Source organism: Scyliorhinus canicula, chromosome 10 (assembly GCF_902713615.1).
Source record: "Scyliorhinus canicula chromosome 10, sScyCan1.1, whole genome shotgun sequence".
Classification (NCBI taxonomy): Eukaryota; Metazoa; Chordata; class Chondrichthyes; order Carcharhiniformes; family Scyliorhinidae; genus Scyliorhinus; species Scyliorhinus canicula.
In genome coordinates, this window is record NC_052155.1 from 49,387,852 (window position 1) to 49,415,499 (window position 27,648).

The 27,648-nt window shown below is 44.1% G+C and overlaps 1 long non-coding RNA gene across 1 annotated transcript; it reads left to right on the plus strand.

Moving 5' to 3' along the window:
- On the plus strand, positions 1-27,420 carry LOC119972340. The gene is made up of 3 exons (XR_005462037.1): positions 1-228; positions 3,829-3,992; positions 27,354-27,420. It is a non-coding gene; the product is annotated as an uncharacterized LOC119972340 (long non-coding RNA).
- Positions 27,421-27,648: the final 228 nt, after the last annotated feature.

Sequence of the window (27,648 nt, forward strand, 5' to 3'; positions counted from 1 at the left end):
GATACCATTGGTGATGTCACACAAGGAGGCAATCAGCACAAACCATTTGGTCTCAAGGTCACAAAGTATGATCAGGTGATGAAGACCCTTCAGTCAACTTGATCTCCTTCTGCCAGAAATACCAAAACCGCTATCTACTCATTGCAGCATCAAGCTGCTTTGTAAATTAACTTAATGTCCAGACCTTAATCTCTACTGCAGCTGGTTGAAGACATTTCATGTGAAAAAGTGACGTATTATCCACTGTTTACTTTTCTATATTGTAATATGCTAAATGAGTATCTGTTGGGCAACATGGAATGACTGGGAAACATCAGTGAATGGGGGAGGGAGACGATGGTGGTGTCTTGGTAGTGTCACTAATGTTCTGGGATCATGGGTTCAAATCCTACCACAGAAGTTGGTGGAATTTAAATTCAATGAATAAATATTAATTTATAAAGCTAGCCTTAGTAATGGTGACAATGGCCAACTATCGTTGATTGTTGGGAAAACCCAACTGGTTCACTAATGCCATTTTTGGGGGAGACCATCCTTACCTGGTCTGGCCTATATGTGACTCCAGACCCCACAGCAGTGTGGTTGACTCTTAACTACCCTCTGAAATAGCCAGTCAAATCAAGGGCAATTAGTGATGGGCAACAAATGTTGACCTTTAATTAAAATCACTAAAACACATTATCTGGTCATTATCACATTGCTGCGTTCAAATTGGTCGCCAGGTCTCCTACATTGCAACCGTTTTTACACTTCAAAAGTATTTTCTTGTCAGTAACATGTTTTGAGATTTATTTGCCTTTCCCTCATTACTTCCTAAAGTGCTTTAAGGCCAATTAATTACTTTTGAAGTATAGTTATAGTCGTGTAAGCAATTTGCAGTTAGCAAGCTTGCACAAACATCAAATTAATGAATGCAGCATTAATCTAATTTCAGCAGTGTTGACAGAAGGATGAATGTTGACCAGGAAACTGGGAGAACTCACCTACTTTTCAGTTAAAATCAGACTATGGCAGGACTCTTATGTTCACCTGCAGGTGCACACAGGGTCTCAGTTTAGCATCTCACCTTAAAGATCGAACCTCCACAAGTGCAGCATTCTCCCTACTACATGGAAATATGGAGTTAGATTAAATGCTCAAATGCTGAAATGGAGTTCAAACGGCAATCTCAGAAGCAAGCTGACAATGAATCATAAACGTTATGGAGGGCGCGATTTAACAAAGAAAAGAGTTACCTTTTGGGCAGGTTTAGTGGGGTTGTTCCCAACATTTGTAGTGCTGGGAATGACCCCGCTATCAAATGGGGCTCTGTTATTTTTTTCAGACTTCGAGGGTCATACCCTCCGAGGTCGCACTTAGTGTCATATCTGGTACTGAGGAGCTCTGCTCCAGCTCTGCAGGAAGAGATTGGATTGCCATTTTTAAATGGCGTCCCAGTCTCTCGATTCTCCTGATGCAATCTCCAGACTACCCCCCCCCCCCCAACGCCCCAACCCATATGGGAAGGGCACCCCAACCCCCCCCCCCCCCCCACCCCCGGCCCAATCCCATGTAGGAGCAGCAAACAATTAGAAAGGCAAATGGCATGTTGATCTTTGTTGAAAGGTGATTGTGTGAGGATACTGGACCAGACCCCAACATTTGCTAGAGTGCCAGAAGAGAATCCCAAACAATATTTTTTAATTTGTAAAACTATGAGGAAAAGATACTTCACCCTTTCATTCTTCACTCCAGTAGTGATTTCTCTGACCATTCGGTATCTTTTATGTTAATACAAGCTTTAATTTAAACACAGAGTTAACCACCTCAACATCCAAGAAATGCCTTTACAATTATCAGTTAAAGTCCTTAAATGAAAGGAAAAACTTGAACTTACTATCTACACCTACCACTAATTCCAATTAAGCAACCCAATACAGTTCAAATGCCATTTATAAATAAAGTTAACAAAACAGGATATTTGCTTATCTGTGTACAGACCTTTGGAGACAGACCGTTTCAAGAGAAAATCTGGCACACCTCTGTCATGACAGACTCCAATCCTATGGCGAAATGTTGTTTCACTTAAAATCCTATAACAGACTGCAAAACTACAGACAGACCTGGCTCCTCTCATTAATTATATTATCCGCATCCCACTAATTTTCATGACTTGCTTAGCTAGCACTAAATATAACCCCTCATAAATTATCTACACTCTCGGGAACCTCCAGCAAGCATAACAATACCCCATTAGCCCTTTATCTGTAATCAAGTAATGATTGGAATTAATCATTACCTCACCTTTTGCGACTCTTTAATTACAGCTTTGGCAGACATACTGCCTGCATGTATTTAAAACCAATTGCTGCCACAAATATAAAATATGATATATAATAATTTCTACATTCATCACAGTTGGACTACAAAAAGTCTTGCTACCATTGTACAGGGCTTGGTGAGTCTATCATCTGGAGCAGTGTTTGCAGTTTTGGTCTCCACATTTAAGAAAGGATATATTGCCTTGGAGGCAGTACAGCAATGTTCAGTAAATTCAACCTGGGATGAGACAGCTCTCTAATGATTGGAGGCTGAGTAAATTGGGCTTATATTCTCAGGAGTTTAAAAGAATGAGAGGTAATCTCATCAAAACCTCGACAATTATGAAGGGGTTTGATAATGTGGACACCGAAAGATTAATTATACGAATCAGGGAACCTAAAACACAGGGTTACAGTCCCAGGATAAGGGGTCAATCATTTCGGAGTGTAATGAGGAGACATTTCTTCACTCAAAGGGTTGGGAACCTTTGGAATTCTCTACTCCAGAGGGTGTGGATGTTGCATCATTGTTCAAGGCTGGGATAAACAGATTTATGGTCTTGCACGGATTTAAGAGATTTGAGAAGCGGGCAAAAAAAATAGAGTTGAAGTCCAAGATCAGCCATGATGGTAATGAATGATGGAACAGGCTTGATGGGCCATGTAGTCTACTGCTGCTTCTGTTTCTAGCATTCTTGTATTTGGAATGCAGGGTAAGCAGGAAGACACCATTTGAGGCACATTTTATTAACTTGCTGCTGATGATATGCCAGGGCTATTTTTTATTAATTCATATGGTGTGGGCATTGCTGGACAGACCACAATTTATGCCAACCCCTAATTGGCCTTGAGTGGTGAGCTGATTTCTTGACCACTACAGGTACACCCACAGTGCTGTTATGAAGGATGTTCCAGAAATTTGTCACATCAACAGTGAAGGAACGGCGATATAGTTTCAAGTTAGAATGGTGAATGGCTTGGTGGGGAACTTGCAGGTCACCATGCATCTGCTGCTCTTGTCCTTCTTGGTGGCATAGGGTTTGTTTATCCTTTCATGGTGGATGCTTCATTTTCACTTTAAGTCATTCATCAAAATGCTCCATTCGTTATAACCAGTTGCCCCATTGAATGCCATATTACCAGGCAGCACGGTAGCACAGTGGTTAGCACAATTGCTTCACAGCTTCAGGGTCACAGGTTCGATTCCCGGCTTGGGTCACTGTCTTTGCGGAGTCTGCTCGTTCTCCCCGTGTCTGCATGGGTTTCCCCCGGGTGCTCCGGTTTCTCCCACAGTCCAAAGATGTGCAGTTCAGGTGGATTGGCTACGCTAAATTGCCCTTAGTGTCCAAAAAAAGGTTAGGTGGGATTACGGGGATAGGGTGGAGGTGTGGGCGTAGGCAGGATACTCTTTCCAAGGACCAGTGCAGACTCGATGGGCCGAATGGCCTCCTTCTGCACTGTAAATTCTATGAATTATTGCTGTTGGTTTACTTCCTAACTCCCAATTTTTCTCTCTGCTTCCCAAAAGCATTGAATCATCCTGAAGTATCGATCCATGGGCACCATTCAACGCCAATAGGTTATTCAAATGTGTCGAGGGCATCGTTGAAGAGTTTGGTGCTTTCCTTTCCTGCACACTTGCTGGCAAGTTCTACTGGATAGTTATCAGCGAGAAACTGAGGGGAATCAAAGGTAACACAAGGCTCAATATCAAAACTGAATCATACATTTGGGGCACAGTACAGACAGGGGAGGAGTGGGGTGCAATTACTGAGGTGAATGAGAGTTCGGGCATATCCATTGACATATAGTTTCATATTACTAAATTACATTTATTTATTTCAGACTTCCATGTGTTTAGAATGGTTTTGTTTCAGCTTGGCAATGGAGGTTGGCAAGGCACAACAGCTCCATCTGCTGGTTCAACTCAGCTTGGTGTTGGTGTGCTGATGGCTAAAAAGGTATGAATAAATCGACCTGTTGGACCTTTAAGCTGCAGAATGTCTGGATTTTGTCATGGCTGGGATTTCCCAGCCTGATGCAGTGGATTCCCTCATGGTGGACACAGCGAGCCATTCAAATCTCTCTTGACTTCAAAGATTCCGCCATGTGGGATGGGCAGTGCAATCCCATTCCATGGGCTGGATTCTCCGATTCTGGGGCTATGTCTCCAGGACGGCGTGGGAACGGTGGCGTTTTACTCCAGAAAAGCTGACACAAAACGCCACCGAATCCCTGTTTTGCCGGGGGGCTAGCAGGACGGCAGCGTAGAGCCCCCGGTTCTAGCTGCCGATACGCCCCGGAGAATTGACGGGTCGTGGCCGTGCATGCGCACGGCAGTAGCCTGGAGCGGCCGCGCCATGCAACATGGAGGCAGCCGCTCGCGGACCCGGCCCACGAAATAGTGGCCGGCTCGCCCACCCCAGACCACACCACCACAGTGCCCCCAGCCCCAAATAAAGTCCCCCCACCCCCCGCCCACAGATCAGCCCTCCCCGATTGTGGCAGCGCTGGACTGAATCTGCAGCCACCACGCTGAGTTCCCGACGGGTGAGACCATGAGAGCCCCACGCCGTCGAGAACTCGGCTGGAGGGAGGTGGAGCATCGGGGGCGGGACTCAGGCAATGTCCTTGGAGGCAACACGAAAGCAGGCGGCGGCGCCCCCGATTCTGTCGTAAACTTGGATTCTCCAGCCGGTCGCCGAATGTAATTTCAGCCCCGGCGGCCAGAGAATTCAGCCCCATATTTCTCCAAATTTAGCCTACAATTTAGAAAAAAAATCACAATTTCACACTCCTGGTGAGGGGTATCAGAAATAGAGTCCCACACCCCGAACTAGGAAATCATGAGCTGTGTCTTGCTGGGTAGAATTCTGCCTCCGGGTCCCTTTAAGTTCTACTCCAGAGATTTGAGCAACAAAAATTCAGGCTCACACTCTGGACTGGGGGAGTGCTGCACTGCAGGAGATGCTGAGGGGAATTTTCAGGTTTTTTTACAAAGTGCTGGCTCAGTGAGAAAAGCCCGCTACTGCAATGCTGACATTTTACCACCACATTTTCAAACACTTTGAGAAGAAAATGCAACTTCAGCCTGAGGGTGCTCTTCAGTCTAACAGCACTAAAAATAAAACCAAAGATGCCCCATGGACACAGGGATCCTCCCCGCCCCCGCCCCCCCCCCCCCCCCCCGCCCCAGACACAGGGAACCCAATGAGCATGGACATGGTCACCCCCTCCACAGCAACACCCCCCTTCCCCGAAGCCACAGACAGCATCCCCCTCCTCGCCCCTCCACATGGCCACGGACAACATCCCCCTCCTCACCCCTCCACATGGTCACAGACAACATCCCCCTCCTCACCCCTCCACATGGCCACGGACAACATCCCCCTCCTCACCCCTCCACATGGCCACGGACAACATCCCCCTCCTCACTGGAGGGGCTGGTTTAGCTCACAAGGCTAAATCGCTGGCTTTTAAAGCAGGCCAGCAGCACGGTTCGATTCCCGTACCAGCCTCCCCGGACAGGCGCCGGAATGTGGCGACTAGGGGCTTTTCACAGTAACTTAATTGAAGCCTACTCGTGACAATAAGCGATTTTCATTTTTCATTTCACCCCTCCACATGGACATGGGCAACATCCCCCTCCTCACCCCTCCACACGGACGTGGACAACATTGCCTCTACTCGCCCCTCCACATGGCAATGGGAAACATGCCCCTCCTTGACCCTTCACATAGACACAGGCAACATCCCCTTCCTTTCCCCTCCACATGGACATGGGCAACATCCCCCTAATTGACCCTCCACATGGCATGAACAACATTGCCTGCTTCGCCCCTCCGCATGGACATGGGCAACATCACCCCTCCATATGGACATGGACAACATCGCCCCTTCACATGGCCATGGGCAACATCCCCCACCTCAGGCCAGCAAATAGATTCGGGCAACATCGGCCCCTCTCCCGCTTCCACAGAGGCATGAGCAACATCCCCCTCCAGAGGGACATGGGCAACATCCTCACCTCGCCCCTCCACATGGACACGGGCAACATCCCCCCTCCCCTCCCGATGGACACGAGCCACGGTGCCAAAGAAGAACCAGGCAACGTGCTTCAACGACTATCGTCCGGTGGCCTTGACATCGATCAGTACGAATAACTTTGAGAGGTTAGTCATAAGGCACATCAACTCCATACTCTCAGAAGGCCTAGGTCCACAGCGATTCGCATCCCACCACAACCTGTCCACAGCAGGCGCATCTCCCTACACTCAGTGGCGGACTGGGTCTAAAAATATTGGTTGCCGGGAGACAAAGGGGGCCCACCCACAACTACAATGCTATAATTTAATTTTCATAACGAATAAATAAAATTTTCAAAAAATTACATATGGAAAAAAGGGTACAATTAAAATTTTTGTGAAAAAAATGTACTTTTCTTAATAATTACAGTGTACACGTACTGTACATATTACTGGCAGTAGATACCAAATGTAAATACAGAATGTTATAATTGAATTTTTAATTTTTATTTTTTAATTTTAAGTAATTGGTTGATATTTGTAAATAGTTTACTGCACAATTTACACATTAACAGATAGTTCAAAAGCACAATAGAGCATTGCATACAGTCCACTATATTAAGAGCAATCGTTTGTGTTCGCTAGATGATTGTACGAATCTGCCAATAATTGCTTCTGCATCCAATTCATCTAACAATTCCTTTTCAATGGATAGCAACATGTATGATTCCAAATTCTCCTCAGACAGCGAATTTCTTTACCTTGTCTTTATGATCTTTAGCTTTGAAAATGTCCTCTCACATTGGACTTGAGTAACTGATAGTGTGCAGATGACTTTATAAAGTTCATAAAGGTTATCATATGCGTTGTCATGAAGTCTGTTGGATGCCAGAATTTTTAGTACACATGATGGGCAAGTGCTGCAAATTTTACAATTGTTGCAACTGGAATCCATATTCTTACCATCATTAAGCAATAGCTTTAATACATCAAAGTTTGAAGCAAAAGAAAACAATTCTAATATTACTTGATCTTTGCTGATTTGTGGAAAAAGCTTAATAATACCTTCCAATGCTTCATCTTCAAGGCCCTTCTCTGCAATAGTTTTAAACTTTGCTGGGTCCAAGCAGGACAAATCTTTATACAACTGTTTGTGTTGTACAAAGCGTGATTCTAGTGACTGGACAATGCGATCCATTATTAGGTTAAACACATTTACTCGAAAATCAGCTAGAGAATCTGAGGAATTTCTTTCATCATCAATAAGCTCATCTGCCATTCTTTTCTTCTTCCTCTGCCTTTTAACTGGCAATGCTGTTTCCAACGCATCAATTTCCAATGTTTGATTTTCATCCATATTCATCTGTGAAATCCTGTCATTACATTTATTTACAAATTCCAAAGCCTTGCTGTGAACGTTATCAAATGTTCTTGTCTGTTCCTTCAACTTTGTTGTAGCTGAATCTACCAAACTCCATGCAGTAAACATATCTAAACCACTTGTCTGTAGATAACTTGATAACGGGGTTGTAGTTTCAAATATATACAAGTAAATGCTGTCAATATGGTTTCAAACTTTAGAAGACTTTGAAGTAAAACATTTGCTTCATGTTTTGTTTTTGCATCAAACTTTTCTGAATCTTGTATCATTGATAAACGTGTCAATAGATTTGCGAAAGTACTGGCAGCGGCATCATCAAAACATCCAAATATAGTTGTTGCTGCATTGGATTTTCCTGACCATCTGGTCTCACCAATTAGCTTTAATCGTTTCATTTTTTCTTGTCCTAGATGTTTTCCAACAACTTCTATCCATACAGCCATTCTCTTCTATGATGCTTTCACAAAAGTTGCTATATTCTGGAGCAAATTGAAAAAATAAACTGCAGGCACACAACATTTTGTTGTTTCAGTTATCACCAAATTCAAGACATGGGCATAGCACCATATATGAACATGTTGATCAGTCACATCAGCAATTTTACTTTGTAAACCATTATACTGACCATGGTAGCTTGCAGCGCCATCTGTGCTATCAGATAAACATTTTTGGGGGTCAATTTTAAGATGCTGTAATGTTTCAATCAATAGATCAAAAAGTCCCTGTCCTGTACCATCATTACTTGGCACAACCAAAAGTAGTCACTTACAGATAATACCTTTAAGCACATACCGAATAATAATGCTAAACTGATCGATGGATGAATTATCTTGTGTTGAATCAACCTGAATAAATAATATTTTGCTTGAGAAACTTCATGACTAATTCTTTCTTGTATCATATTCTTCATAATTTTGATTAACATGTTTATAGTTGTTTTACTCAGGTATGTAACAAGACCACCACAGCCTTTACTTTGAGCCTTTCCTTGTTGCTCTATTCGTTTGATTCTTTGTTTAGACTTGTTTTCAATTGCAGAAACGTGAGCTGCCATAAGAGGGTCATATTTTGCCATCAACTGCACTGTAGCTAAAAAATTGCCATGATTCAGAACCTCAATATCTAGAGTGTAGGCCGTTTCATTTCGGTGACCTTGAAAATGAAGTGCTTGCTTGCCTAACATCTTTATGACAATACTTCTCTGCTTCAATACTTCTTCTTTCCTTTTAATTAGTGATGCTGCAAAAAATTTATCTAAGGTGCCATCATTAACCACACTGATATATTGCTGAGCATTTCTGACATGTGTTGCTGTCGATTCATGTAAAGTCAAGCTCTGGCTAATACGCCTGTAGTCACTAAAGCCATGTACAAAGGGTGATGGATTACAAGTGTTGGGAAACTCAAAGGCTAAGCAGTATGAACAATATAAGCATCTATTTTCTCTGTTATATGTTAGCCATTTTCTTGGGACTGAGTCATTCATAATTTTCCTCTCATACAAACGAGCATCAAATGGCAGATCATCATGTGGCTGAAGTGGATGTTCAGCAAAAAACTGTTTTAGCTTTGCTCGTGATGGATATTGGAAGATTCCAGTAATTGATCTTTCATTTTCTTGCGTAGGTTCATTTACAGGATGTGCTTCAGAAACCAAGTCATTTATGCTTGAAGGAATATCTGATTCCCTGTCACTAGTTGAAGCTATGTGTTCAGATGTTGCAACTACAGGCAGTACAGATACCGGAACAAGGAATCCAGAAGAAATATTGGGCCTGGGTTGATTAGTAATGGATGCACTTGTATTTGTCTCTATATTCAAAGTAGCTCTTCTCTGTTCTTGTAACTCGCATGTCATTGCATCGTCACCATGAGCATTGTTTCTTGCTTCTTGATTATTTGTTGCAGAACTGGATATTGATGTGGATTGTGCTTGTGGTATTATAAACTCTGTAATAGGCCTGCATCGCTTGGCTGATTCCTTCCTTTCTGATTCTTTTTGTTCTTTGCGTTTTAGTGACCCAGATTTATGCTTTTTCTTTTCGATGCTGGTAGGGGTAATATTTCTGAAATAAAAACTTAATTAAAAATAGCCCACATTGGGAAAAATGAATATTGATGATTGCAAGAATAACTTGATGGAACACCAGATAAACCACTACTTGATAAAAAATATAAAATAACTTACTTACACTTCAATAGGCTATGTTCATTAGTCAATACTACTGTGGCCTATGCAGCTTCAGAAGAGGAGACAATCCACTGTCCAGTGTTCACACCAGCAAGCAACTGAGACAACTGTTGAAACTTAGAAGTTTGGTCTGACTATGGTAAGACATTAAGAATGGTCCCACGACCAAAGTTAACATGTCCAGTTTGATACCAGTGTAGTGTTACAAGTCGCAACCCTTTGAGTTTACCGATCATGGCTTATCACTTCAATATTTTTGATCTCATGATTTATGGTCAAAGATACCCCTTCTCCTTTTCGGTGACCTAACGACCCTATGTATTGCTTTATATCCTTTCAAGTTGCCGATCATCTCAAATCACGAAGTGTAACTTTATCTTTAAATTCCCACACTCTTGCTGAAAACGTGGATTTCCAACTATGTCCGACCCGGGCGAACCAGCCCCCTCCCCCACTCCTTTTCACATCTGTTTAACACTGCTTTTTTCCTTCATACACTGAGTGATTATTTGTTTGTTTCTTTATTACATTTTTATTTGGTATTGCTCTTTTTATAAACAATTATATTTTATTAAGTTAGAATACAAATCTCAGGAAAGAAGTTGGAGATTTATTCATCTAATTAATTATAATTTTTAAGGGCCCTTCAGAGATTCACGGGCCCCTTCTTGGCTCTCTGGGCCCCGGGCCGATGTACTGGCTGAACCAAGACTACTGCTTGATATCCTTTGAAGTTGCCGACCATCTCAAATCACAAATTGTAACTTTATCTTTAAATTCACACACTCTTGCTGAAATCATGGAATTTCCTTAATTATGCCCGACCCGGGCCCCCCTATTCCACATCCTTCCACTACCTCCCTTGCTTCGTTCCTTTTCATGCACTGCTTATTTGTGTCCTGTTCTCTTTTTTTTCTTATTCCTTTTTATTACTAAAACAGTTGTCTGTGTTTGTTTCTTTATTGCATTTTTATTTGATATAGGGGGCCCACTTCATCAGGGGCCCACTTGCCATCGGGCAAGCTGACACCCTGGCCAGTCCGCCACTGCCTACACTCATTCTGGAGTATCTTGACTCCTATGTCAGACTCCTATTCATTGACCACAGCTCCATCTTCAACACCATAATCCCAGCCAAACTCATGTCAAAGCTCCAAAACCCAGGACTTGACTCCTCCCTCTGCAACTGAATCTTCGACTTTCTGACCCATAGATCATAATCAGTAAGGATAAACAATCAGTATGGAGTGTTATGGGCCAGGGTTTAGAAAACTGCAAAGTATATCATGAAGTTCACCTGACCTACAGCTGTTTATTAATTTTGGTTCTGAGGAGCACAAGGGCCTACTTTTCAGGTGTTATTTTAACAGAGGCCTTAAGCACTTTTAAACAAAACAAAATTTATTCTACGAATTCAGTTAACATTTTATAAACACACACAGTAACCATTTTTTATCAACTACAAACATAAATTCCCCACACAGTCTTTAGTACTCTATATTTAACCCTTAATAACTTCCCTTTCAACTGTCTCAATTTGATAACAACATCCAAGTCCAGAAAAACCCTTTTTAACAAAACAGTAGGTTTGAATTCTTTACAGATTTTACCATGCAGAGAGAGACCAAAATAAACCTTCTTTGTTTGAATGCAGCTTCCAACTGTCTAAACCGAAAGTAAAACACAGAGCCACAAACAGCTCCCAGCTCAAAAACGAAAGTAAAAGCTCGAACCACAGCCCACCCCACCCACACAATGACATCGCTTAAGCCATTTGATAAGGCACACATTTCTTATAGGGACATCCCATGACAGGAGGTATCCACCTCCTCCACGATAGTCCACAATACCAGGGCCCCGCAAGGTTGCCTACTTAGCCCCCTACTATACTCCCTAAATACACATTACTGTGTGGCAAATGTGGCTCCAATTCCATCCACAGGTTTGCTGATGACATGATCTTAGTGGGTCGGATCTTGAACAACGATGAAGTCAGAGTACAGAAGGGATTTAGAGAACCTGGTGAAGTGGTGTGACAACAACAATCTCTCCCTCAATGTCAGCAAAACTAAAGAGCTGGTCATTGACTTCAGGAAGCAAAGTATGGTACACACCCCTGTCTGCATCAAATAGTGCCGAGGTGGAGATGGTTGGCAGCTTCAGATTCCGAGGTGAGCACATCACCAACAATCTGTCCTGGTCCACCCATGTCAACGTTATGACCAGTAAAGCACAACAGCGCCTATATTTTCTCAGGAAACCAAGGAAATTTGGCATGTCCACATTGACTCTTACCAACTTTTACAGATGCACCACAGAAAGCATCATGGGCTGGATTCTCCGCAGTCGACGCCAAAGTCGCGTTCAGCGACGGGGCGGAGAATCCAGTTTCCCGCACGAAATCGGGATTCGTGCCAAGCTCCGTGTGTGCGATGTGGGAGTTCAGGGACCCTTCCGGTATCCCTGTGGACGTGCGTCCAGCTGCAGCTCGTGTTAGACCGCTTGATGGCTCTGGAGCTGCGGGCGGACTCACTTTGGAGCATCCGGGATGCTGAGGACCGTTGTGGATAAAGCGTTCACTGAGTTGGTCACACCGCAGGTGAAAATTACTGAGGGAGATAGAAAATGGGTGACAACAAGACGGAGAAAGAGTAGGAAGGCAGTGCTGGTGTCCCCTGTGGTCATCTCCCTGCAAAACAGATATACCGTTTTGGAAACTATTGAGGGAGATGGCTCACCAGAGGAAGGCAGCAGCAGCACAGGTTCATGGCACCGTGGCTGGCTCTGCTGTGCAGGAGGGCAGGAAAAAGAATGGCAGGGCTATAGTGATAGGGGACTCGATCGTAAGGGGAATAGACAGGCGGTTCTGTGGACGCAATCGAGACTCCAGTATGATATGTTGCCTCCCTGGTGCAAGGGTCAAGGATGTCTCGGAGCGACTGCAGGACATTCTTGGGGGGTAGGGTGAACAGCCAGCTGTCGTGATGCATATAGGCACCAAACGTTATAGGTAAAAAACGGGATGAGGTCCTACAAGCTGAATTGAGAGAGTTAGAAGTTAAACTAAAAAGTAGGATCACAAAGGTAGTAATCTCAGGATTGCTACCAGTGCCCCGAGGTAGTCAGTGTACGAATGTCAGGATAGATAAGTTTAATGCGTGGCTCAATAGATGGTGCAAGAGGGAAGGATTCGAATTCCTGGGCACTAGAACCTGTTCTGGGAGAGGTGGGACCAGTACAAACCGGACGGCCTGCACCTGGGCAGGACTGGAACCAATGTCCTAGGGGGGGTGTTTGCTAGTGCTGTTTGGGAGGGTTTAAACTAATTTGGCAGGGAGATGGGAACCAGTACAGGAAGTCGGAGGGAAGTAAAACGGGGACAGGAACAAAAGGCAGTAAAGGGGAAGTGTAAGGCCGAGAAGCCATAATCAAAAACCAAAAAGGGTCACAGTACATGGTACAGTAACTGAGGAGAGCTCAGTGAATAGGCCCAGAAATATTAAAAGGAATAAAACGGGAAGTAAAAACATAAATGAAAAGCGAAGCAGCAGGTTATTACATGAAGATATGGGTTCAGCGATAAGGAAATTAGGAGAAAAGTTAAAAGGAAAAATAATTTCAGGGATAACGACTGATGGAGGTGTTAAGATTCTCAATGGAGGTATAAAAGCTAATATAAGGGTACTTTACCTAAATGCTCATAGTATTCAGAATAAGGTAAATGACATGATTGCGCAAATCATCGTGAATGACTATGATTTAGTGGCCATCACTGAAACATGGTGAAGGGATGGTCACAACTGGGAGTTAAATATCCAAGGGTATCAAACTATTCAGAAGGACAGAGTGGATGATAAGGGAGGTGATGTAGCTCTGTTATTTAAGGATGACATCCGGGCAATAGTAAGGGATGACATTGGTGCTATGGAGGATAAGGTTGAATCCATTTGGATGGAAATCAGGACTAGTAAGGTGAAAAAGTCACTGATAGGAGTAATCTATAGGCCACCAAATAGTAACATTACGGTGGGGCGGGCAATAAACAAAGAAATAACTGATGCATGTAGATATGGTGCAGCAGTTATCGTGGGGAATTTTAATCTACATGTCAATTGGTTTAACTAGGTCAGTCAAGGCAGCCTTGAGGAGGTGTTTATAGAATGTATCCATGATAGTTTCCTAGAACAGTATGTAATGGAACCGACGAGGGAACAAGCGATCCTAGATCTTATCCTGTGTAATGGGACAGGATTGATTAATGATCTCATAGTTAGGGATCCTCTCGGAAGGAGCGATCACAATATGGTGGAATTTAAAATACAGAAGGAGGGTGAGAAGGTAAAATCAAACACTAGTGTTTTGTGCTTAAACAAAAGAAATTACATTGGGATGAGAGAAGAGCTGGCTAAGGTAGACTAACAGCAAAGACTTTATGGTGAAACAGTTGAGGAAAGTGGAGAACCTTCCAAGCGATTTTTCACAGTGCTCAGCAAAGGTTTATACCAACAAAAAGGAAGGACGGTAGAAAGAGGGAAAATCGACCGTGGATATCTAAGGAAATAAGGGAGAGTATAGGCCTAGCTAATTGAGATGATTGTTATCACTGAGGAGGTAGTGATGGGCAAGCTACTGGGGCTAAAGGTAGATGTCTCCTGGCCATGACAGAATGCATCCCAGGATATTAAAAGAGATGGCTAGGGAAATTGCAAATGCACGAGTGATAATTTACCAAAATTCACTAGACTCTGGGGTGGTCCCGGCGGATTGGAAATTAGCAAACGTGACACCACTGTTTAAAAAAGGAGGTAGACAGAAAGCGGGTAATTATAGGCCAGTTAGCTTAACTTCGGTAGGAGGGAAGATGCTGGAATCTATCATCAAGGAAGAAATAGCGAGGCATCTGGATGGAAATTGTCCCATTGGACAGATGCAGCATGTGTTCATAAAGGGCAGGTCGTGCCGAACTAATTCAGTGGAATATTTTGAGGGCATTACCAGTGCGGTAGACAATGGGGAGCCAATGGATGTGGTATATCTGGATTTCCAGAAAGCTTTTGACAAGGTGACACACAAAAGGTTATTGCATAAGATAATGATTCATGGCATTAAGGGTAAAGTAGTAGCATGGATAGAGGATTGGTTAAGAAATAGAAAACAAAGACTGGGGATTAATGGGTGTTTCTCTGGTTGGCAATCAATAGCTAACGGTGTCCCTCAGGGATCAGTGTTGGGCCCACAATTGTTCACAATGTACATAGATGATTTGGAGTTGGGGACCAAGTGCAATGTGTCCAAGTTTGCAGACAACACTAGGATGAGTGCAAAAAGTGCAAAGAATACTGGAAGTCTGCAGAGGGATTTGGGTAGTTTAAATCAATGGGCTAGGGTCTGTCAGACGGAATACAATGTTGACAAATGTGAGGTTATCCATTTTGGTAGGAAAACAGCAAAAGGGATTATTATTTAAATGATAACATTTTAAAACATGCTGCTGAGCAGAGGGACCTGGGTGTTGTAGTCAGTTGCATCAGTTGCAAAATGGTGGTTTATAGGTGCAACAGTTGATTAAGAAGGCAAATGGAGTTTTGTCCTTCATTGTTAGAGGAATGGAGTTTAAGACTAGAGAGGTTATGTTGCAATTGTATAAGGTGTTAGTGAGGCCACACCTGGAGTATTGTGTTCAGTTTTGGTCTCTTTACCTGATAAAGTACGTACTGGCACTGGAGGGTGTGCAGAGGGTATTGAGGAGATTCACTAGGTAAATCCCAGAGTTGAGGGGGTTGGATTACGAATAGAGGTTGAGTAGATTGGGACTGTACTCGTTGGTATTTAGAAGAAAGTGGGGGGATCTTATAGAAACATAAAATTATGAAGGGAATAGATAGGATAGATGCGGACAGGTTGTTTCCACTGGCGGGCGAAAGCAGGACTAGAGAGCATAGCCTCAAAATTAGTGGAAATAGATTTAGGACTGAGCTTAGAAGGAATTTCTTCACCTAAAGGGTTGTGAATCTATGGAATTCCCTGCCCAGTGAAGCAGTTGAGGCTCCTTTATTAAATGTTTTCAAGATAAAGATAGATAGTTTTTTGAAGAATAAAGGAATAAAGGGTTATGGTGTTCGGCGGGAAAGTGGAGCTGAGTCCACAAAAGATCAGCCATGATCTCATTGAATGACGGAGCAAAGTCGAAGGGCCAGATGGCCTACTCCTGCCCCTAGTTCTTATGTTCTTATTCTCTTATGTTCCACGATTCTCCACTCCCCCCCCCCCCCCCCCCCCGAGAAGCGGCATACTTCTCCATTCCCAACCGGCCAATTTCCCAACGGTGTGGACCACTCATGGTCCCACCGTCCGTGATACGGGTCGCCACAGTCGGGGAGGGCCGTTCGGAGGGCAGGGGGGCTCATTCGGGGCTGGGTTTTTTTTGTGCGGGCGGTCCGGGTCAGGCAAGTGGCCAATGCGGCGCACTATTCCCACGGTCCAGGTCCGCGGACTGAGTCCGCCATGGATCATGGCACAGCCACTGGAGGCTGCCGCCGTGCGCATGTGCGGCCTCTGACCTGGAAGTGCGGGGGACCATATCGGCAGCTAGAGCTGCGATCTCCACGACGGCTGCCTGCTGGCCACCAGCAAAACAGGGAATCTGTGACCTTTTGATGCCAGTTTTTCTGGCGTAAACCACCGCAGTTTTCACGTCAGCGTGGGGACATAGTCCCAAAAACGGAGAATTCAGCCCCATATTTTTATCGCTGCATCAGAGCCTGGTATGATAAGTGTTCGGCCCAAGACCGTAAGGAACTACAGAGAGTCGTGAATACGGCCCAGTCCATCACGCAAATCTGCCTCCCGCTGCCTTGGGAAGCGGGCAGCATAATCATAGACCCCTCCCACACGGCTTATTCACTCTTCTAACTTCTTCCATCAGGCAGGATTAACAAACGTCTGAGATAACGCACTAACATATTCAAAAACAACTTCTTCCCCACTGTTACCAGACTCCTAAATCTCCCTCTTATGGCTGATCTGATCTCTTCACGCATCTTCTCTACTGAGTAGTACTACACTCCTGTATGCTTCTCCCGATGACTGTGTCTTAGCATTTATATTGTGTATTTATGTTTGACCTATGTTTTTTTCATGGATGGAATGATCTGTCTGCACTGTAACCAGAGTAATACTTTTCACTGTACCTCGGTACACATGACAATAAACAAATCCAAATCAAAATCCCCCACTCCCTCCAAGAGGATACGGGTAACATCCCCCCTCCATCCACATGGACAGGGGCAACATCCCCTCCTTTCCCCTCCATATGGACACAGGCAACAGCCACCCATCCTCATCCCTCCACATGGACATGGGCCATTCGCCATTTTGATTATTTTTATGCTATTTTAATGTTCTACATAACTGGACCTCCAATTCACTTTGGACTTCCACCCTTAATTATTGAGTTTTTTCACCATTTATAAAATATCCTGTTCTGTGCTTTTTAGGTCCAAAGTGGATGACCTCACATTTGAGTACATTGAAATCCATTTTCCACAGTTTTGCTTAGTCAATTTTTGCTTAGTCAATTAATCTATTAATTGGGGGTAGTGTATTGAGATGGATAGAAAACTGGGGCTGTTTATCTCACTGGACTAAATCGCAGGCTTTGAAAGCAGACCAAGGCAAGCCAGCAGCACGGTTCGATTCCCGTAACAGCCTCCCCGGACAGTCGCCGGAATGTGGCGACTAGGGGCTTTTCACAGTAACTTCATTGAAGCCTACTCGTGACAATAAGCGATTTTTATTTCATTTCAATATACCTTTGTAACTTTACAGTTCTAACTACAATGCTGCAATGCCTCCTTTCTTTGCATCATCAGTAAATTTGAAAATATAGCTTTCTTTCCCATTATCTAAGTCATTAATAAATGGGTTGAATAGGTGAAGTACCAATACTAGAGGGCCACCACTAGTCACATCCTGCCAATTAGCGTATCTGTCCATTATTCCTACCCTGTCTTCTGCTGCTCAGCCAAGTTACAAACGAGGTCAATAGTTTTTCTTCAATTCAGTTGGCTTCAACTTTAGCTAATAGTCTTTTATGAGGAATTTTGGCAAATGCCCTCAGGAAGAAGTATAGGGGAGCATGACAGGAACAACACCTGACATATTAAAAGAATGAGGTTGCTGAACACAGGATTACATGCATGCTAAACAGCAGAAATTGAAACATAGAAAACGTAGAAACATAGAAAACATAGGAGCAGGAGGGGCCATTCAGCTCATCAAGCCTGCTCCACCATTCATTATGATCATGATTGATCATTCAACTCAATAGCCTATTCCCGCTCCCCAACCCCCCGCCCCCCCCCCCCCCCCCCCATATCCTTTGATCCTCTTCACGCTCAGTGCTTTATCTAACTGCTTCTTGAAACCATACAATGTTTTGGACTCAACTACTTCTTGTGGTAGCTAATTCCACAGGCTCACCACTCTCTGGGTGAAGAAATTTCTCCTCATCTCCGTCCTAAATGGTCTACCCCGTATCCTCAGACTGCGACCCCTGGTTCTGGACAGACTCACCATTGGGAACATCCTTCCTGCATCTACCCTATTCATTCTGTTGGAATTTTTGAGGTTTCTATGAGATTCCCCCTCATTCTTCTGAACTCCTGAATATAATCCCAACCGATTCAATCTCGCCTCGTACGTCAGTTCTGCCATCCCAGGAATCAGTCTGATAAACCTTTGTTGCACTCCCTCTATAGCTAGAACATCCCTCCTTAAATAAAGAGACCAAAACTGCACAAAATATTCCAGGTGTGGCCTCACCAAGGCCCTATAAAATTGCAACAAGACATTCCTGCTCCTGTACTCAAATCCTCTCGCAATGAAGGCCAGCATACCATTTGCCTTATTTACCACCTGCTATACCTGCATGCTTACCTTCAGTGACTGGTGTATGAGGACACCCAGGTCTCATTGCATGTTCTCCTCTTCTAATTTATGGCCATTCAAATAACAGTCCGCCTTCATGCCTTTGCCACCAAAGTGGATAACTTCACATTTATCCAAATTATACTCCATCTGTCATTCATTTGCCCACTCACTTAACTTGTCCAAATCACACTGAAGGATCTCTTTATTCTCCGCACAGCTCACCTTCACACCCAATTTGGTGTCATCTGCAAATATGGAGATATTACATTTTGTTCCCTCATCTAAATCATTAATATGTATTGTTAATAGCTGGGGTCCCAGCACCGATCCCTGCAGTACCCCAATAGTCACTACCTGCCAATTTGAAAAGACCCGTTAATTCCTACTCTTTGTTTCCTGTCTGCCAGCCAGTTTTCTATCCATCTCAATACACTACCCCCAATCCCATGCTCTTTAATTTTACACTCTAATCTTATATGCGGGACTTTGTCAAAGCCTTCTGAAAGTCCAAATACACCACATCCACAGGCTCCACTTCATCAATTCTACCAGTTAAATTCAGTAGATTTGTGAAGCATGATTTCCCCTTCATAAATCCATGCTGACTGTCCAATCCAGCCGCTGCTTTCGAAGTGTAAAATCTCCAGAATTGTCCTCACTACTGACACCAGGTTTGCTGGTCTATAATTCCCTGCTTTCTCTCTACCTCCTTTTTTAAATAGTGGAATTACATTAGCCATTCTCCAATCTACAGTCTCTGTAGAATCCTAGGAGACTTTAACTTTCCAAATATTGACTGGAAAAGATATAGTTCGAGTACATTAGATGGGTCATTCTTTGTACAATGTGTGCAGGGGGGTTTCCTGACACAATATGTTGACAGGCCAACAAGAGGCGAGGCCACATTGGATTTGGTTTTGGGTAATGAACCAGGCCAGGTGTTAGATCTGGAGGTAGGTGAGCACTTTGGAAACAGTGACCACAATTCGGTGACCTTTACGTTAGTGATGGAAAGGGATAAGTATACCCCGCAGGGCAAGAGTTATAGCTGGGGGAAGGGCAATTATGATGCCATTAGACATGACTTAGGATGTGTTGGTTGGAGAAGTAGGCTGCAAGGGTTGGGCACACTGGATATGTGGAGCTTGTTCAAGGAACAGCTATTGCATGTTCTTGATAAGTACGTACCAGTCAGGCAGGGAGGAAGGGGTCGAGCGAGGGAACCGTGGTTTACCAAAGAAGTGGAATCTCTTGTTAAGAGGAAGAAGGAGGCCTATGTGAAGATGAGGCATGAAGTTTCAGTTGGGGCGCTTGAGGAAGCGAGGAAGGATCTAAAGAGAGAGCTGAGACGAGCAAGGAGGGGACATGAGAAGTCTTTGGCAGGTAGGATCAAGGAAAACCCAAAAGCTTTCTATAGGTATGTCAGGAATAAAAGAATGACTAGGGTAAGAGTAGGGCCAGTCAAGGACAGTGGTGGGAAGTTGTGTGTGGAGGCTGAGGAGATAAGCGAGATACTAAATGAATACTTTTCGTCAGTATTCACTCAAGAAAAAGATAATATTGTGGAGGAGAATGCTGAGACCCAGGCTATTAGAATAGATGGCATTGAGGTGCTTAGGGAAGAAGTGTTGGCAATTCTGGACAAGGTGAAAATAGATAAGTCCCCGGGGCCGGATGGGATTTATCCTAGGATTCTCTGGGAAGCCAGGGAAGAGATTGCTGAGCCTTTGGCTTTGATTTTTAGGTCATCATTGGCTACAGGAATAGTGCCAGAGGACTGGAGGATAGCAAATGTGGTCCCTTTGTTCAAGAAGGGGAGTAGAGATAACCCCGGTAACTATAGGCCGGTGAGCCTAACGTCTGTGGTGGGTAAAGTCTTGGAGAGGATTATAAAAGATACGATTATAATCATCTAGATAGGAATAATATGATTAGGGACAGTCAGCATGGTTTTGTGAAGGGTAGGTCATGCCTCACAAACCTTATCGAGTTCTTTGAGAAGGTGACTGAACAGGTAGACGAGGGTAGAGCAGTTGATGTGGTGTATATGGATTTCAGTAAAGCGTTTGATAAGGTTCCCCACGGTCGTCTATTGCAGAAAATACGGAGGCTGGGGATTGAGGGTGATTTAGAGATGTGGATCAGAAATTGGCTAGTTGAAAGAAGACAGAGAGTGGTAGTTGATGGGAAATGTTCAGAATGGAGTTCAGTTGGGGGCAGCACGGTGGCCAAGTGGTTAGCACAACCGCCTCACAGCGCTGAGGTCCCAGGTTCGATCCCGGCTCTGGGTCACTGTCTGTGTGGAGTTTGCACATTCTCCCCGTGTCTGCGTGGGTTTCGCCCCCACAACCCAAAAATGTGCAGAGTAGGTGGATTGGCCACGCTAAATTGCCCCTTAATTGGAAAAAATAATTTGGTAATCTAAATTTATAAAAAAAAAGAATGGAGTTCAGTTACGAGTGGCGTACCACAAGGATCTGTTCTGGTGCCGTTGCTGTTTGTCATTTTTATAAATGACCTAGAGGAGGGCGCAGAAGGATGGGTGAGTAAATTTGCAGACGACACTAAAGTCGGTGGAGTTGTAGACAGTGCGGAAGGATGTTGCAGGTTACAGAGGGACATAGATAAGCTGCAGAGCTGGGCTGAGAGGTGGAAAATGGAGTTTAATGTGGAGAAGTGTGAGGTGATTCACTTTGGAAAGAATAACAGAAATGCGGAATATTTGGCTAATGGTAAAATTCTTGGTAGTGTGGATGAGCAGAGGGATCTCGGTGTCCATGTACATAGATCCCTGAAAGTTGCCACCCAGGTTGATAGGGTTGTGAAGAAGGCCTATGGTGTGTTGGCCTTTATTGTTAGAGGGATTGAGTTCCGGAGCCATGAGGCCATGTTGCAGTTGTACAAAACTCTAGTACGGCCGCATTTGGAGTATTGCGTACAGTTCTGGTCGCCTCATTATAGGAAGGACGTGGAAGCTTTGGAACGGGTGCAGAGGAGATTTACCAGGATGTTGCCTGGTATGGAGGGAAAATCTTATGAGGAAAGGCTGATGGACTTGAGGTTGTTTTCGTTACAGAGAAGAAGGTTAAGAGGTGACTTAATAGAGGCATACAAAATGATCAGAGGGTTAGATAGGGTGGACAGCGAGAGCCTTCTCCCGCGGATGGAGGTGGCTAGCACGAGGGGACATAGCCTTAAATTGAGGGGTAATAGATATAGGACAGAGGTCAGAGGTGGGTTTTTTACGCAAAGAGTGGTGAGGCCGTGGAATGCCCTACCTGCAACAGTAGTGAACACGCCAACATTGAGGGCATTAAAAAATTTATTGGATAAGCATATGGATGATAAGGGCATAGTGTAGGTTAGATGGCCTTTAGATTTTTTCCATGTCGGTGCAACATCAAGGGCCGAAGGGCCTGTACTGCGCTGTATCGTTCTATGTTCTATGTTCTATGTTCTATGACCACCAATGCATCCACTATTTCTAGAGACACCTCCTTCAGTACCCTGGGATGTAGATTATCAGGCCCTGGAGATTTATCAGCCTTCAATCCTATCAATTTCCCCAACACCATTTCTCTACTGAGTTTGATCACCTTCAGTTCCTCCCTCTCATAAATCCTGCATTCCCCAACATTTCTGGTATGTTATTTGTGCCCTCATAGAACATAGAACATAGAACAGTACAGCACAGAACAGGCCCTTCGGCCCTCGATGTTGTGCCGAGCAATGATCACCCTACTCAAACCCACGTATCCACCCTATACCCGTAACCCAACAACTCACCCCCTTAACCTTACTATTAGGACACTACGGGCAATTTAGCATGGCCAATCCACCTAACCCGCACATCTTTGGACTGTGGGAGGAAACCGGAGCACCCGGAGGAAACCCACGCACACACGGGGAGGACGTGCAGACTCCACCCAGACAGTGACCCAGCCGCGAATCGAACCTGGGACCCTGGAGCTGTGAAGCATTTATGCTAACCACCATGCTACCGTGCTGCCCAATACCTCATTTGTGAAGACAGAACCAAAGTATGTATTTAATTGCTCAGCCATTTCTTTGTCCCCTATTATACATTCCACTGTTTCTGTAAGGGGCCTACATTTGTCTTCACCAATCTTTTTCTCATCAAGCACCTATAGAAACGTTTACAGCCAGTTTTTATGTTCCCTGCAAGCTTACTTTCACACTCTATTTTCCCCTTCTTAATCAATCCCTTGGTCCATCTTTACTATATTCTAACAGCTCCCAATTCTCAGACCTGTTGCTTTTCTTGGCCAATTTGTATGCTACTTCCTTGGATTGATTGCTATCCCTAATTTCCCTTGTAAACCATGGATTGGCCACCTTTCCCATTTGACTTTTGTGCCAATGATTCCATGCTCATTACACAGTATCCAGGCTAGGGTGGCCTGTTCTCTAGGTGACTCCTCCATATACTAATCCAGAAAACCATCCTGCATACACTCTTGGAAATCCTTCTAAACGGTATTGTGGCTAATTTGATTTTCCCAATCTATATGCGGATTAAATTCACTCATAATTACAGTTGTTCCTTTATTACATGCATCTCTGATTTCCCGCTTAATGTCATTCCCAACACTATTACTGCAGTTTGTGGGGGGGGGGGGGGGGGGGGGCGCTATATATGACCCCCACTAACGTGTTTTGCCCCCTGCTGTTTCTCAGCTCCACCCATACAGATTGCACATTATCGGAGCTAATATCTTCCCTCATTATTGTATTAATTTCCTGCTTGACCAGCAATGCAACTTCACCACCGTTTGATTTTTGTCTGTCTTTGCTAATTCCTGAATGCCCCAGGACATTCAGTTCCCATCCCTGGTCACCCTGCAGCCATGTCTCCATAATCCCGATTATACCATACCTGTTCACGTCTATTTGTGCCATTAGTTCATTCACTTTATTGCGAATGCTCCGCGCGTTAAAGCACAAAGCCTTTAAGCTTGTCTTTTTAAAATTACTAGTCTCCCAATACATTTCACTATGGCCCATTTTGAATCTGGCTCTTGGTTTATCTGCCTATCAGTTTATTTATTCCCCACTCTGTGTTTTGTTTTTGTCCATATTTCCTCCTCCTCTGATTTCTTGTATAGGTTCCCATGCCTCTGACATATTAGTTTAAACCCTCCCCAACCACTCTAGCAAATACTACCCCAGGACATCAGTCTGGGTCCTGCCCAAGTACAACCCATCCAGTTTGTAATGGTCCCACCTCCCCCAGAACCATGCCCAATGCCCTAGGAATCTGAAACTCTCTCCCTCACACCATCTCTTCAGCCAAGTATTTATCAAATATATCCTGCTATTTCTATTCTGACTAGCACGTGGTAGTAATCCCGAGACCTTAGAGGTCCGACTCAACTTTCGTCCTAACTTCCTATATTCTGCTTTTAGGACCTCAACCCTTTTGTTATCGATGTCGTGGGTACCGATGTGTACAATGACCACTGGCTGTTCACCCTCCCCCTCCATAAGGTCCTGTAACTGTTCCAAGACATCCTTGACTAGTACCAGGGAGGCAACATACCATCCTGGAGTCTCGTTTGCGGCCACAGAAATGCCTGTCTATTCCCCTTACAATTGAATCCCCTGTAACTATTGCATTCCCACACTTTTTATTTCTCCCTTCTGCAGCAGAACCAACCATGGTGCAATAAATTTGGCTGCTGTTGCTTTCCCCTGAGAGGTCATTCCCCTCAACAGTATACAAAGTGGCATATCTGTTTGCAGGGGAATAGCCACAGGAGATTCCTGCACTGCCTGCCTAGCTCTCTTGCTCTGACGGTGGTCACCCATTCCCTTCCTACCTGCAGAGTCTGGGTCTGTATTGTGACTGCCTCTCTATACGTGCTATCCACTACAATCTCTGCCTATAGACAAAACTAAGAAATCCTATAATGAATGGGCCAGATCAAAGCTCTGCTATTCTACCACCAGTCATGAATGGTGATGGAAAATTAAATAACAGGAGGAGGAGGCTCCACAAACTTGTGCTAAGGGTAAGGGTCCAGAGAATGTTCCCAAGAATGATCCCTGGAATGTAGAGCTTGTCGTATGAGGAACAGTTGAGGACTCTGGGTCTGTACTCTTTAGGATTTAGAAGGATGATGGGGGACCTTATTGAAACTTACAGGATACTGCGAGGCCTGGATAGAGTGGATGGGGAGAGGATGTTTCCACTTGTAGGAAAAACTAGAACCAGAGGACACAATCTCAGACAAAAGGAAGATCCTTTAAAACAGAGATGAGAAGGAATTTCTTCAGCCAGAGGGTGGTGAATGTGTGGAACTCTTTGCCGCAGAAGGCTGTGGAGGCCAAATCACTGAGTGTCTTCAAGACAAAGATAGATAGGTTCTTAATTAATAATGAGACCAGGGATTATGGGGAGAAGACAGGAGAATGGGGATGAGAAAAATATCAGCCATGATTGAATGGTGGAGCAGACTCGATGGGCCAAGTGGCCCAATTCTGCTCCTATGTCTTATGATCTTATGGCCTAAACATCTCCATCTTCAATCATGGCAGATCCCAGTATGTCAATGTAAATGACCAGGCTGATTTTATTTTTTACAACCATCTTCAGCCAGAGGTATCGAGTTGATGAATCACCTTTGCCTTCACCTGAGGTCCTTAGCATTACGAATGCCAATCTTCATTCACTATGTGTGATTTCAAGAAAATTCCAATGCAGCAGATACAGTGAAGGTTATAGATCCTTGCAACACGCCAGTTGTAGTGTTGAAGGCTTTCGCCCCAGAACTAGCCGTGCACATAGCAAGGTTGTCCCAGAACAGTTAAAACTCTGTCATCTATCCAGCAATGTGGAATATTTCTCAGTATGACTTGTTCACAAAAAGCAGGGCAAATCCAATAGAGTCGATTACTGCATGAGCAGGCTACTTTCAATATTCAGCAAAATGATAAAAGGTGGGCCCGATCGCGGGCCTAGCCACCGTGGAGGCACCCCCTGGGGTCCGATCGCCCCGCGCCCCCCCCAGGACCCCGGGGGCCCGCTCGCGCCGCCAATCCCGCCGCCACCAGAGGTGGTTTAAACCACGGCGGCGGGAGAGGCATCTCAGCGGCGGGACTTCGGCCCATCGCGAGCCGGAGAATCACCGCAGGGGGCTCACCGATCAGCGCAGAGGACATGCCGATCGGGGGGGGGGGGGGGGGTGATTCCTGCACCCGCCAGTTCCTGGGTGCCGGAGAATTCCGGCCACGGCGGGGGCGGGATTTCTGCCGGTCCTGGGCGATTCTCCAACCCTGCAGGGGGGGTCGGAGAATTTTGTCCCTTGTATGTGGGAATAAATTGGGAAGTACAAAAGTAAACAACATCCATACAGGCTCATTCCATTAAAGTTAGCATAGGTACAAAAGGAGATTGACAGCATGATTTCATCAAAGTGAGTTGCAGTGATTGGAACTCACCGATTGTGATGGTACCAAAACCAGATGGAACACAACTATTGTATGTGGACTGTAGAAAAGTCAACGCAGTTACAAAGTCAGGTTAGTATCCTACTCCTAGTTTGGAAGACTGTGTTGAAAAGATGGGTCATGCAAATTTTATTATCAAACTTGACTTATTTAAAGAATATTGGCAAGAACCTTTATCAGACAGGGCAAGATGTTTTGGCTTTGGTGATGCCAAATTGTCTGTATCAGTTTAAAGTCATGCCATTTGGAATGAAGAATGTGGCAGCAAAGTTCCAAAGGTTAACCAACAAGGCCATTTCTGGACTAAACAATTGTGCAGTGTACATTGATGTCAAACTTGGAAGGAGCATTTGGAACATTTCAAGGAATTATTCGATTGACTACAGGAGGCTGGATTGGTGGTAAATTTGGCTAAAAGTGAATTTTCAAAAGCTCAATTCACATTCTTAGGCCATACAATTGGACATGGTCCGATGGTCCCACGGGATGTGAAAACAAAAGCTGTTGGGCAGTTTCCAATACCATCAACGAGGAGAGAAGTTCTGAGATTTCTGGGCATGAGTGGTTTCTACCAGAAATTCATGCCAAATTTCAGCTGAGTGATTGTTCCACTGACTGAACTTCGAAAAAGCACAAGTGGATATAGGATGTCAGGAGGCATTCAATAATCTGAAAACTGTGTTAAGTAATGCACCAGTGTTAATGACACCTAATTATGCCAAGCAATTTAAGGTGGCAATTGATGCGAATGATGTGGGTGTTGGTGCTGTACTGTTACAGGATGACGACGAAAGAATCAAAAGCCATGTTGTTTATTTTTCTCGAAAACTAAATATCCATCAAAAAAAAATTCAACCATTGAGAAGGAGACATTGAGTTTGGTATTGATGTTACGATATTTTGACATTTATGTTGCTAACAATTCATTGGAGCCAATTGTATACACAGACCATAAACCATGAAAGTTTCTGGAAAAGTTTAAGGATTGAAATGCAAGACTGTTCAGATGGAGTTTATTGTTACAACTATTAACTAAAAAATTATACATGTTGCAGGAAGAAAAAATGTGATTGCCGATGCTTTATCACATCTTCAGTGTGAGAAGACTGGAATATTCAAAGGTAGAAAAGAAAGACTGAAATGGACTATATTCCTGTTTATGTTTGCATGTTTAAATATAACCCTATAGCAAAAAAGGTTAGGAGGGGTTATTGGGTTACGGGGATAGGGTGGAAGTGAGGGCTTAAGTGGGTCGGTGTAGACTTGATGGGCCGAATGGCCTCCTTCGGCACTGTATGTTCTATGTTCTATGTTCATAGCTAGAATTTCAAATTACAAATTTTTACAGGT